A 12,926-nucleotide genomic window follows, 5' to 3' on the forward strand; every position below is an offset into this window, starting at 1 on the left:
TGAACGTTACAAACATGGTTAAATACTTTAAATAACATACTATAAATAACTTTTCTTACCCAACCGGGTATTCTACTAAGTGCAAATTTTTGAACAATAATTTAACGTTGCCTTTAAGGACGTACACGCTGAATCCACTAAAGACCTTCTTATAAAACACTATAAGGCTAATCAACTTTTTCTTCACTTTCCATCCTTACATCTGCAGGACCGCCTGTCTATCTGCCCCAGGCCTACTGCCTCTCGCTCTTTTGCAGGACTGCCCCTTTCCGCCTGGGCCTACTGCCTTTCTGCTACTATACACAGTATAGCGCTTATCAACCTTCCCTCAGTTCAGGATCACTGAGCCATCTCGGTATGGCTCCTAGGAGGACTCACCGACTAACCCCATACGGGTTCACTTCCTGTCCTCATTCTTCTAACAACATCATTAAACATTTCTCACAATTAACTAGCTCACTACATATAACTTTTATATGTAAGCATTATTAGTACTTCCTGTTAAAGCATCATCATTCTTTAAGTGCTATTGATGAACGTTCCCTTTAAGAGGGGACCAAGTCTCTATGAGGTAGTGCAACTTCTCAAGCTGCAAGTCCGTATGCAGCAAGGACTCCAATACTGCTTCCAGGAACAGTTTCTTCGCAAAGAGTCCTTTTCTTTGTAAAACCAGTAGAGGGCACCTTTAAGAAGGTGCCAACTATTTACAATAAGTTTGTAATCATGCAGTGTTCATGATCCAGCAGTTCTTTTCAACAATGATAAGACGAGAAACAAAAACAAAAGCAGAAGGGATCCCGGGTAAACAAAGGGATCCCTTTAAGAGTAACCCTGGTCGGGTTGTAGCAGCAAAACAGCCAAACAGACGAACAGTTAACTATTTACAGGTTCAAAATATTAGGACATTTACTTGAACCACTCAGGAGGCAGCACCGGCGGAGGCAACCCCTTTGGATATTGCCTGCCGCCTGGTACTGCGTAAGGGGGTTTGTTGTCCCATCTGGGGGTCTGCGTACCCACTGTCTTCAGTTCTGGGGCAGCAGGGGCAGCGACCACCTGAGGAGGCGCCTCCTTGGCCACGACGGTGGTTGAGGTGACGATGCTGCAGGTCGTGGTTTTGACAATGGCGCACGTTGGAGTGACCACGGTGGTCTTGGTGGTAATCGTGGGCTGACCACAAGGGGGCACCTTCGCTATGGGGGACAGATTTACCGGCACCTTAGTCGGGGGTGTCACAGGGTTTCGCTTCTTATGGACATTCAGGGCGAACCACCCCTTTTCCCCAAAATGTCGGGTGTAAGTGACTTCGTCCCCCGGGTAGAGATCCCGGTCTGGATGGCCTTCTCTGAGATGAGGCTCCACATCCCGCCGGTTGACGAAGACTTCGGCGTACAGGCCCGGCTCTTTTATAAAGCCCCAGCCTCCGCGGAGCTTGAAGGCAACGACGGTGCCCTGCCTGCGCGGGGCCTGGTGAGCGGTGGGGTCCTTGCGGGCCCGGTCCTTGACCACCAAGTCTTTTTGGTGGTGGGCCTCTAGCCCGGCCTGGTACGCCTTTTCCTTCTTCTCCCACTGCTGTTCCAGCTGGGCCTGGTATTCCTCCCAGCTCAGAGCCTGCACCATCTCCCCTTCCTGTGTCTTCACCCCGGGGAACCCCATGAGGTTGGATCCTGGGTTCATCCAGCGGCACACTGTGCGCTCCGCATGGACCACACACAGCAGGGTAGTTGGTGGAATCGGGGCTTTCAGGAAGTGTTCCATACCCGTTGTCTCCTCCCATGGTAACAGGCGTTGGAGTCTATGGGTCCCAGGGAGAGGGGGTGCCGCGACGGGGCCTATCAACAGACCCTCAGCCAGCGGGACAGGGTCGGCGGACTCACCAGTCGGTGCAGGCCCCTCCTCCTTGGTCGGCTCCGCTGGCGGTATGGTCGATGGGAACGTCGGCTGGAGTTCCGGCAGCGACGCAGGGTCAGGCGTTGGAAGGTCCTCCACCGGCGCCTCCATCCGCAGCTGGAGGAGTTGTTCGATCAGGCCTTCCATTTCAATCTGCAGGAGGCCGGTCCCAATCGCGGAGAGCTGACCACTGTGCTCGTCCGGGTGGCTAGGGGAGTCCTCGGCTCTGACCCCGCATTCCTGGTCTGAGCGACTGGTCATGGCATCCTCCACGTGGGTCACCTCCTGGTCTTTTTCCCGCTCTCTCCTTCGTGGGCGGTTTCGTTTTCTCTGCCTCAGCCCACCATTGAGAATCAAGAGGCGGATCTCGGCTGCTGACGGACACGTCCTCAAGGTACAGAAATATTTAGACTGGGCGGCCATTGTCTTTCGCGCTCTTCAGCTGGTCCACGCCTACTCCACGCCCTCTTCTTCTCCTGCGCTCTCCTCAGCGCTGTAATGGCGGCGGTTTTTTGGTGGCAAGTGGCACTGCACAGTCTTTGCAATAAGTCATAGTCCAAACACAATAAATCACAGTTCCAAGGCACACATGACCTGATTCTTCAGGCTTAAGTAGATCCTGTTCGTGACGCCAAGTTGGAGCGCCCCCACTGCCGCAGGGCCGAGGGGTACCCGGTACCGGGCCTCTGAGTCTCTGTTCTGGGGTTGTCACGGTGGCTAGACCCGGTCCGTGACCCTGCTGAGGGGCGTTCAATGAAAGGTGTGGATGGTGATGAAGTTATGGTGCGGTGCAGGTCGCAGTAAATAACAAGGACACCAGGTTGCAGTCTCTTTACCTCTTTACTGAAGGCTTCAGGATCCTCAATCCGGAATACGGTTAACCGGGCTGCGTAAGTCCAGCCGGTCCGATGGCACCTCCAGGGTTCCCTTTGCAGGTGGAAATCTGTGCCTACCTTCTAGCGCTTGTGTGTTGTGGTCCTCCCCTGCTGTGCTTACGGGATAGTCCCCACAACTGTTGTGTCTGTTTCTGAAGTTCCCTCACAACTCGATTATGATGTTCTGCTTCGTCCCCCATATGATATGGCTAGGACGCACCCGTATGACGGGTAGGCTCGGAGGTCTTCCGGGACCCTAGAGTCGCCCCTCTCCAAATGTTGCCCCCTATGTCTTCTTAGGTGATTTGAATGAGACAGCCCGCCTATAACTGACTGTCCCACCGTAGGTTTGAAGTAAGGCCTGGAGCTCAATACTTCCTCGGCGTTCCGGCCACCGGCTGCGCGCCTCAGTAGGATGTTGCCTCGACTTACAGCACGACTCCTACTGGTGTTTCTCCTTGTTGTGTTGATCTTGTTTCTCACTCAGCACAATAAACCTCGCTTCTTGTCCGCGCGGTCCCGTAACGTTCTTTCTGTTCGCTAGGCCTCTGTCAGGATCCCCCCCTGAATCTTCCCCTGCAACACCCTCTGCCACAGGATGTTGCATGGTTCCAACCCAGTCAGCTTTCTCACTAACTTCCTATCCAACCCCCAGTTTTACCAGATTGTGAGTAGTGGCCTAATACATAGCACCCTTAGCTCCCCCTGGAGGCCAGACTGTGAAGTGTATTGGTGTCTGTGATACCTGGTCAGGTGAACTCCTTCAGTGCCATCGGACGTACCATAGCCCCCCTTAGCGGCGGAGCATCAGTACTGCAACGACCAGGACTCTGGGGCGCTGCATCCTCACTGCACAAGGCAGGCTTATTGCAGAATTTTCTATATATCTGCATGGGGTTTGGCCTCCTTCCCATTGTGTTTCTATTTCTTAGAGATGATGTTGCTAATGCTTTTAGAGCCGGACATTAAAAGTAGAGCACTGTGCATGGTACTGCTGCTGTTGGCTTTTATTAAGATCGATGCAGTCTGCAAATTGTGCGCTTACATGATTTTCTTGTCGTTAAATAGAATAAGGACCTCCTCTCATGTTCCACACCTACCGAATCTGTATTTCTCCATGACCAGCCATGTAATCAAAATGCACTTAGAAAAAAAAAATCATTGAGACCAGACCCACGTAAATGAAATTACAGATGATCTGGCTGCAGATGAACCAGTCGGGAGGGCAGACACAAACCTGAAAATGATTGGGGTGACACCACTAATCACGGCATGCTTGCTAACGAGTGTGATGCATTTCGGCTATCAAGCGCCTAGGTATGGCATGTTCAACTAGGAACACGAGGGACAAGGGGGCGGCAGATGTGGAGAATCTGGTTAGATGCTCCTTTCTATTTGTGCCTTCCACTATCCCTTTATTCTAGGAGTGTGACCACTTGGCCGTGCACATAAGGAGGACGCTAGGAGTGATTACAATGGCGTTCCCTGTATGTGATTAATACACATGGGTTATTTGGCGACAAGGGCCGTGCTGTGGAGCTGGGGAAATTCATATGACTGTCAATGAGCTAATCCACTGTCTGAAGATAATACAGCTCTGTGCTGCTCTGTGCAACATTCATTATGTACCATTAAATCTCATCTGTCATCCTAAGTATAAGATAACAGTGCAATTATTAGGCTGACTTCAGCATGTTCTTGTACTAGTCCATTCCCTTCTGATACAGCATCCACTTCAATTAACCCCTTCTGTGCGGTTTGAGTACATAAAAAAAAGTAACTCTTTTCTATATTTTTAAAAAATAAATAATCAAGGAGAATTGGAGTCAATTATGCCATTAAAAATCAATACAAAATTTTATTATAACAGAAAAAGTACACTAATATTAAACACGTAACCGTTACAAGAATTTTATGGGTACATGTATAGATCCATGGGAAACGGGGCCAATGTCCAGGCAAGACACATACTGTATCATGGGTAAATACCATAAATAACGCTAATCCTTTCCTCCTTCTCTGCAAACATGGGTTCTTGGTAACTTGTCTATGTCCCACTTTATCAGCATGGAAGGTATGTTGCCCACTAGAACAACATAGGTCAAATTATCAATTTTGGGGCAATTTATGTCTCTATTAATACAAATCACATTCTTTGATATAGATCAACTATATTATTAGTTTGACACAAACTGTCTTGTCCTTGCCTTATCCTCAGCCTTTTTCACCTTGGGTCATGATCATGGATCTGCACATGTACCCATAAAATTCTTGTAACTGTTACGTGTTTAATATCGTTGTACTTTTGTATCAATTTTTAATGGCATAATTGACTCCTATTCTCCTTGTTTATTCATATTGTAATGAGTCGCTAATATATGGGTACATTCATAATGTGAAACTGTTACATCTGTTCTATTCTTTTCTATATCTTTTAATGCTTTCTCAAGATTGTAGATAACAGGAGTCCAGAAACAGCGCCACAACTGTCAGTGGGTTGTGTCTGGTATTGCGGATTTGCTTCAATGATTTGCAATAGGATTCCAAAAATAACAAGGACTGCTACGACCCATAACAGTTTACTCCCATTAAGTGACACCAACAAATTATCAAAATTGAAGACTTTATTGGGAAATATAGGCATAAAATTTCCATCTTTTAACTTTGGGTAAATATTTGGTCGCAGCTTATAAACTCAGGCAATATCTGCCAACAAATTTGGGTGTAGGGAGATTTACTGCCTTCCGGACTCCCGGGCAGGTATCTTCACCACCAACAAAACTCCACCCTTACGCCAAGGAGGAGCGAATACAGAGAGCTGCGACCCCCCAAACGAAAGCATAGCCTGTACGACACCTTCACGAAGCCCATTGAGGAAGATATCCCAAACCCGCCTCGTACGAATGAACTCCGTCTGAAATAAGAAAACCGGAATTATCTCCCTCCAGACGATGGTGCCTTACCACTACACCATTCTTAAATTTCACGAAGCGCGATATCCTCTGATTCAAAGAGCGTCTGGATCTCTCCATAGCATCCAATTCCCTGGCACCCCGCCACACCAGTTTTGGGATAACTTCGGACCAGATTAGTCGCATCAGCAGGAAAAACTCGGGAATTTGTCCATATCAGATCTGATAAGCGTAAGCAGCTCGGCAAGTGGAAACGAAGCCAGGTCATTTCCTCCAGCATGGATAACCACAATGGCGGGAGATGAAGACCCCCTTGTAATGTGAGCGACCTCCGGCAGCACTTGGGACCACGTCAGACCTCTCATACCACGCCATATCACATCGACATCAACAAAAACCAAGGATCGCCCTCCTGGGTACAATTCAGCACGACGAGCTGCCCAATAGATGTATGAGAGACCCACTATCCAGACACTGGGTCGCACTCCATCTAGGAAGTAAAGTATACAATTAGCCAACATATAATAACCAAAACACTAACGATAACTTCTCCGATTTGTATCTGGAGCTGCTTCTATATTATTGTTAAACAAAACAAAACCAAAACCAAAAATAAAATTATTTTTAATTATAACACTAAGTCAGGCTTGATATATCTGGCAAAACAGCGGGATATCCATCTGCCCACCCTTTGAATCTCTGATTCAAATAAACCCGCCCTGGAAGCTTCAGACGCTGCACCTATACGAAAAAAATGAGTCCCAAATTCTGCTGCAGGAATACCCAAAAAGAAGACAACGCACGTCTCAATATGGCTAAGAATTGGCCCGACACTAGAGGGAGACCACTCGCATGCATGAAAAATTGATCACCATCCTTTCTCACCTGCAAGTAGTTCTTGACTAACGTTCACGGACAAACGTCCTTATTGATGGCAAATATCGGGAACCACGTCCCCAGACCTCCTGATCAGTTTTAGATTTACATATCCTGATCCTGAGATTGTAACAAATCAATACGTCATCACGCCTCAGTCCACCCGGTTTATTTAGGGCCGTGGGAAAGATCTCACTGACCCGCATGGCCCCCCAAAAAAACGCCAGTTCGAAAGCCGCTGATGTAAGTGCAGCTTCATAGTTATAATCGCAAACTGATACCGCGGATTTAACCAAGCTAATTAGCAAATCAAAGGAGATAGGACGCCTATTGTCGCAGTGCATTATCCACTCGGAGCCAACCTTTCAATAGCTGGCTGACTAAAAAAAAAAGAAAAATGTTTTGTGAAATCCAACCATCCTCGCAATTTAAAATGGAAGGCTAACGCAGACACACGGTTGCGCGCTATCGCACCCGATACTCCCTTGGCATGCAATTTGGATAGAAATGCCATGGTCACCTGCATCCGAACATCATCAGAAGACCCCACCGGCTTTCCGTCTGCTAAAAACCACCACTCCTCCCACGCCTTACCATAGGCTCTCCAGGTCGACGGAGCTACCGATGAGCGTATTAGCGGCATCAGGTCCCCAGGACATCCCAGATCGAATGTGGGCAATCCACCTCCTCCAAACGCTCCTGAAGAAGCAAATCCCGTAGGTCCTGTGAATAAATCGCAGTTACTAACTCTGGAACAGTCTCATTGTTATCAGGAAATGTATTAGATTTAAACCAAACATTAAACATTAAACATTTTAATACTATGGATCTGATCAGGTACAAAAACCAAAATGAAGGAAATGCTAGGTAGCTGATGGCATGCGCCCCTCCAACGGTTTCAAGGTGTAAGCGGATCCGCCTGTTGGCCAATAGTGGGCCCCATAGTTCCATGACAAGCGCAACGGGAAAAGGTCAATCAAGGTTGGGTCACCGTTACACTCCTTGGAATCCAGGAAGCAGGCCATTGGCCGGAGCATATTTGGCAGCCGAAACGAACACTGAAACCCGTGTGGCCTGACGCTGCAAACAACAAACCCATATCAACGGTTGAACACTCTGTCTCCTGAAAGCAAGTCCTACCATTGTAATTGCTGAGAAACATCTTCCATGTGTTTAAATCAGAAAGTAACTGGGCCGTGATCCTGAATCTGTGATGACGTTGTTTCACTCCTCTCGTGGCAAAGGTCAATCTGCGAGAAAAATATCCTGCCCGCTGGCATGAACCTGCATGCAAAATTTAGTGAGCCAAGAAGTGACTGCATTTGCGTCAATGTGACTTTGCCAACCGAAATGCATCCATTAATGAGGTCCAGCGATTTGTTGATTTTTTTTTTTTTTTTTTGGCAATCTAAATTCCATGGCGACCGTGTCGATCACAAACCCAAGGAATGTGATCACTGATACTGGCCCTATCGTCTTCTCGGGGAAAAATGGGACCCCAAAGTATGTCATGGCATCTTTGAATTGTGCCAGTGCTGTGGAACAGACGTCTGAATCGGCTGGGCCAACTATCAAAAATGATCAAGGTAATGAGTAATGGCGGTTGGCCGAGTGATCTCGCGGGCAACCCATTCTAAAAAAAATTTGCTGAATAATTCAACATAAAAAACAGGAAATTGAGCAACCCATGGGAAGACATGCGTTGTAATAGTAAAAAATCCTCAAATTTGGCTCCCAGTAATTGGCAGCAATCCGGGTGAACCGGAAGTAGACGGAAAGCGGATTCTATGTCTGACTTGGCCATAAGGGCCCCCGAACCAGCATTTCTGACTAAATCCACCGCTTTATCGCAGGATATATAAGTAATGGCTGAGTCCTCACTGAGTATGCCGTAGTTGGCCGACGTACCCTTGGGGTAGGACAGGTGGTGAATCAACCGGTACTTGCCTGATTCCTATTTGGGAACCATGCCTAGGGGTGAAACACGCAAATTAGGGAAAGGAGGTGTCTTAAAAGGGCCGCGGAAGCGACCCAACCCGATTTCCGTACCCAATTTCTCCGCTAACACGTTGGGTAACTCCCTAGCTGATTGTAAATTTGGGGCTGACTGCGACTCGAGGGACCAGTTAAACGGGATGAAAAACCATAGGAAAAACTGAACCGCAGTTGCGCCGCAGCCGAATTATTGGGGTATTTGTCCAGCCACGACCTCATTCTTTCCACGCTCACTGGCGTCGGTAACCTCACCTGTAGAGGGGTTTTTTTTTGGGGGGTTAGCTTTTTTGGGGCTGAACACTCGTGCTTATATTTGCAGAGCCCGTAGAACTTACAGTGGGGATTATAGATGCTGACTAAGTATATAAAAAACTCAGCACCTCGCCGGGTGCTTCTCCGCCATAACACGTCCTAGGAGGACAGATTTGTTCCTTGATGGCGCTGTCCTAGTGAGCCCCTAACGGAGGGACACCACAAAACAGCCTATCCTTATAAACATTCGGGCGAGGAGGGAGGGGCTGCCTACACGATCCTGACAGTTGTAGTATTTTTGGGGTTAATATAAATCCTATTCCCTGTGGCCGCATTGGCTACTGTGTCTGCAAAGATGGTGTTGGTTCTCTCCCCCCCCCCAAGCCCCAACAAAGGATACTCACCAATTGATGCACCAACCTCCGAACGGCTTGTGTCCCGTGCCACGGGAGTCATCGAACCTTGACGCTCCATGCGATGTTTTGGACCTAGGACGAGAAGACTCCTGCCTGTGCGACCTGCTTGAAAAAATGCCTGATGACGAAGGCGAGCGCCAACGCGAAGCTCTAGAATGCTTACTGCGCCGGCTGGACCTGGATCGATACGAACGCCGCTTGCTGTCAGAACGACCGCGCTTCCTATGTCTATTCCTGCGGTGCCCTCTGGGGGATGACGATGATGACGATGATGATCTGCGCGCGGAGCGGATGCCCGCACTCTGTCTGTTATCCAGAGCCAGGGTGCCAGCCCCTGAATTGGGGGACGAACACCGGTTGCCATCAGCGATAGCGACGCTGGGGGGTTCTGATGTTCGGCTACCACCGCCTGAGAGGGAGCTAATTGCCCACCCGGTATTTGCGAGTACGGGGTACTAAAAATGAGCGGGTAGGATGGAAACTGTGACTCTCCCCCTATACTATACTGGGATTATACGCTATGCTGTCCGGGCGCTGATAATATGCGATGTGAACCCACATTCGGCTGCACTGGGGCTGCCGTCTCCCTGCCCCTGTCAGTATTGGCCATAACTTCCCCCAGGTCCCTAGAAAGTGGTGGGATGCCCCCCTGCAGAGCCTCAATCTCCCTTTCTGCAGAACCTGCATCCTGTGAGGAAACAGACGTTCCCTGGGCTCCCCCCATGCTGTTACCAAGTAAGATTGCAGTGCCAGGTAATAACGCTGGCACTTGCAGGCCTGCACCCCTTCCTACTGTAACTGGGGCAGCAGGGGCTAAACTAATGTGAGTGTCAAGCAGCGCCGATCCCTGCACCTCCCCCACCTGATGTACGACGCTGCTTCCCGCCGTGCTAAAGCGCCTGGCGCCCGAGTCAGAAGAAGAGCGCGCACGCGAATTGCGCGCGCTCTTCTTTGAATGTAATGGCGGGCTCAGCCGTGCCGGAGGCCGGGTGGCTCTGCGAGAGCGCCGGCCCTCCGGCGGCACCGCCGTCGCCATGGCAGAGAAGGAGTCGCTCCCGGTCAGCAATGCTGCTAACCAAGCGCTACCTTCCCTGCTAATTCCGTCCCTCACCGCTTCTCCCAGCGGGTCCATGATGCCGGCTGCCCTCACAGGTCCGGGTCCAGGGATCGGATGAGCTATCAGCACTTCCTGGTGCCAGAAGCAGAGGATAAGCCCCGCCCCCTCTGCGGGGAGTTAACCCCATATCCCATTTTGGACTCACTAAATGGGAGATCTGCTTTTAACGCAGGGGGAAGGCGCAGCAGTCAGGGGACAGCGGCGTAAGCCGCAGTGTCCCAAAAAATGCCCAAAACGGTGAAAGTTTTTCTTCAATGACCATTTATATCCATCTTCAAGTACAAACATAATTGAAAGTTAAAAAAAATTGAAACCTAATATTCACCCTGATCAGACGACAAGTACTGGGTCTTTGTAGAAGATCCTCATCAGCTCCGGACTTCTGCAGTGGGGGTAGATGAAGGAGATACAGGAGGAAGTTTCAATGTGTAACAACACGAGGTACAATGTTTGGGGGACAGCACTGCAGTAGCACCACAACAATAGACAAGTGTACTGCGCTTTGTGGAAGAACGTCGCCCCGTGTTTTCTAGTTCTAAAAGAAAACTTTTAATTAAAAGAGACATAAAAGCTGAAATGCAAGAGACTATCGGCTTCACCATTATGGGATCTATTGCACTATGGATTTGACTCTTGGCATCATGGCTCTTGAGATAATACCAGTGTAAACGGAGCCTTATAAATGTTCCTAAGAATTTCTACTTCATTGAGTCATTAAATCCTACGCCAGTCGTACCCTGGGCATAGTCCACTTCACAAATCAAAGAGAGACCAGGATTCCAACTCTTGTGTCACTAATGCCTCTTTTAGACAGGCTGATCCAGGCTTGTTCCATGCAGGCCAATTGGCGGTCACTTACTGGCCTATTCTATACTGTACACAAAGCAATCATTAAAGGGGTTTTCCCACTAACAAAAGTGCATTTTGATCATTAAATCTTGGAATAGTAATAATTTCCACAATTGGATGTGATGAAATAAAATGTTCCTGTGCTGAGATAATCTTATAAATGTGCCCCTGCTGTGTACTGAGTAATGGCCGTGTCTGACCGTACAGGAACATGGTCTGATCATACCACAGCTCCTGGGAAGGGGAGGAAGCAAAAGAATATACAGACATTAGGACATTTCAGCATGGGATCACAGCTGATTCTTTTTGTGAGGTAAAACATTTTCCAGCCTTTTTAAACAATGTTTTATTTCAAAGAAAGAATCGGCTGTGCTTCCGTGCTGTCCTGTCTGTCTCCTCTTTTGCTTCCTGCCCAGGAGCTGTGGTATGAGCAGACCATGTTCCTGCACGGCCATTACACAGCACATAGCAGGGGCACAGTTATAAGATTATCTCAGCACAGGAACATTTTATTTAAACAAATCCAATTGTGGAAGTTATTATTATTCCAAGCTCTATTGATTAAAATTAGCTTTTGTCAGTGGGAAAACCCATTTAATGTGATTGTTCTGTGCCCATAGAATTTCATGGTATTGGCAGCACATTCCCTGTTTACATAGGACTATGTTCTCCTAATAAAAATCAGATAACACTCTGATTAATACAGTGGTGTGAGCGAGCTCTATGGCTAGGTCGCACCACTGTATTTTTTCTCATCTGAAAGAATCAGGATGATTATGCTAAGCAGCATCAGTGAGATCCAATTTTCTCGGATTAGGAGAAAATGAGAAAAAAAAAATTCTCCATCTTTTCCATTCTGTCAGTCTGTGAAAATCAGATCACACTCAGATGTCATCCGAGTGTAGTCTGATTTTTTTTTTTTTTTTACAAACCCATTGACTTGCATGGCTGAGTGCGATCCTAATGTTGGATGCAAATCGTGCACACTGTGACTTCTTTCCTCAGACAGACTCTGTCAGGGAACAAAATTGGACATGTGTATGGCATGTTAGAATAAGGCTATGTGCACACGTAGGGAATGGGGTGCAGAATTTTCTGCACAAAATCCGCATCTCCTGGCAGAATCCGCAGCTGCGGATTTGCCACGGTTTTTGTGCGGTTTTTATGAGGAATTGATGCGGATTTTGTGTGGATTTTCTGTGGTTTTTACCACTGTGGATTTCTATCATGGAGGGGTCCAGAAACGCTGCAGATCTGCACAAAAGAAGTGTCATGCACTTCTTTTAAATCCGCAGCAAATCCGCCCTGATTTTTCTGCACCATCTGCACAGCTTTATTTTTTTACCCATTGATTTACATTGTACTGTACATCACAGTGTGGATCTGCAGCGTTTCTGCACGGAAAAATCCGCTGCGGATCCGCAACAAATCCGCATCGTGTGCACACAGCTTAACACTGGTCAGAGTGAGATCTGATGCTTTGTTGGATCCCGCTGCCAAGCTCTTATGGTCATAAAACCTAGTAAGAAATCTTTTGAGTGACCGCACTGGAATCAGGGGTCTCTGTCAATAATCTATGCTGCCATATTTGAGGGCAGCATAAGGAAATACCGCCTGTTCTGGTGGGTTTGACTGGTCCCACAGCGTAACAGAGGGTCTTTCAATGAGCCCAGGCTCTGATACAAGAAAGCTCCCCTGAAGCAGATTTCGTCTCGGCCTGTTGCTTGTAGCGATAATCCATTTC

At 48.1% G+C, this 12,926-nt stretch overlaps 1 protein-coding gene and 1 long non-coding RNA gene across 2 annotated transcripts in view; one reads left to right on the forward strand and one right to left on the reverse strand.

Moving 5' to 3' along the window:
• SGPP2 (sphingosine-1-phosphate phosphatase 2) overlaps positions 1 to 12,926 on the forward strand; it is a 102,703-nt gene that overhangs the window by 57,368 nt on the left and 32,409 nt on the right. The window lies entirely within an intron of this gene.
• LOC143808346 (uncharacterized) lies at positions 5,372 to 8,098 on the reverse strand. Its single transcript, XR_013221935.1, has 2 exons — positions 7,148 to 8,098; positions 5,372 to 6,167 (listed from the first exon to the last, which is right to left on the reverse strand). It is a non-coding gene; the product is annotated as an uncharacterized LOC143808346 (long non-coding RNA).

Source organism: Ranitomeya variabilis, chromosome 2, assembly GCF_051348905.1.
Source record: "Ranitomeya variabilis isolate aRanVar5 chromosome 2, aRanVar5.hap1, whole genome shotgun sequence".
In the NCBI taxonomy this organism is placed as follows: domain Eukaryota; kingdom Metazoa; phylum Chordata; class Amphibia; order Anura; family Dendrobatidae; genus Ranitomeya; species Ranitomeya variabilis.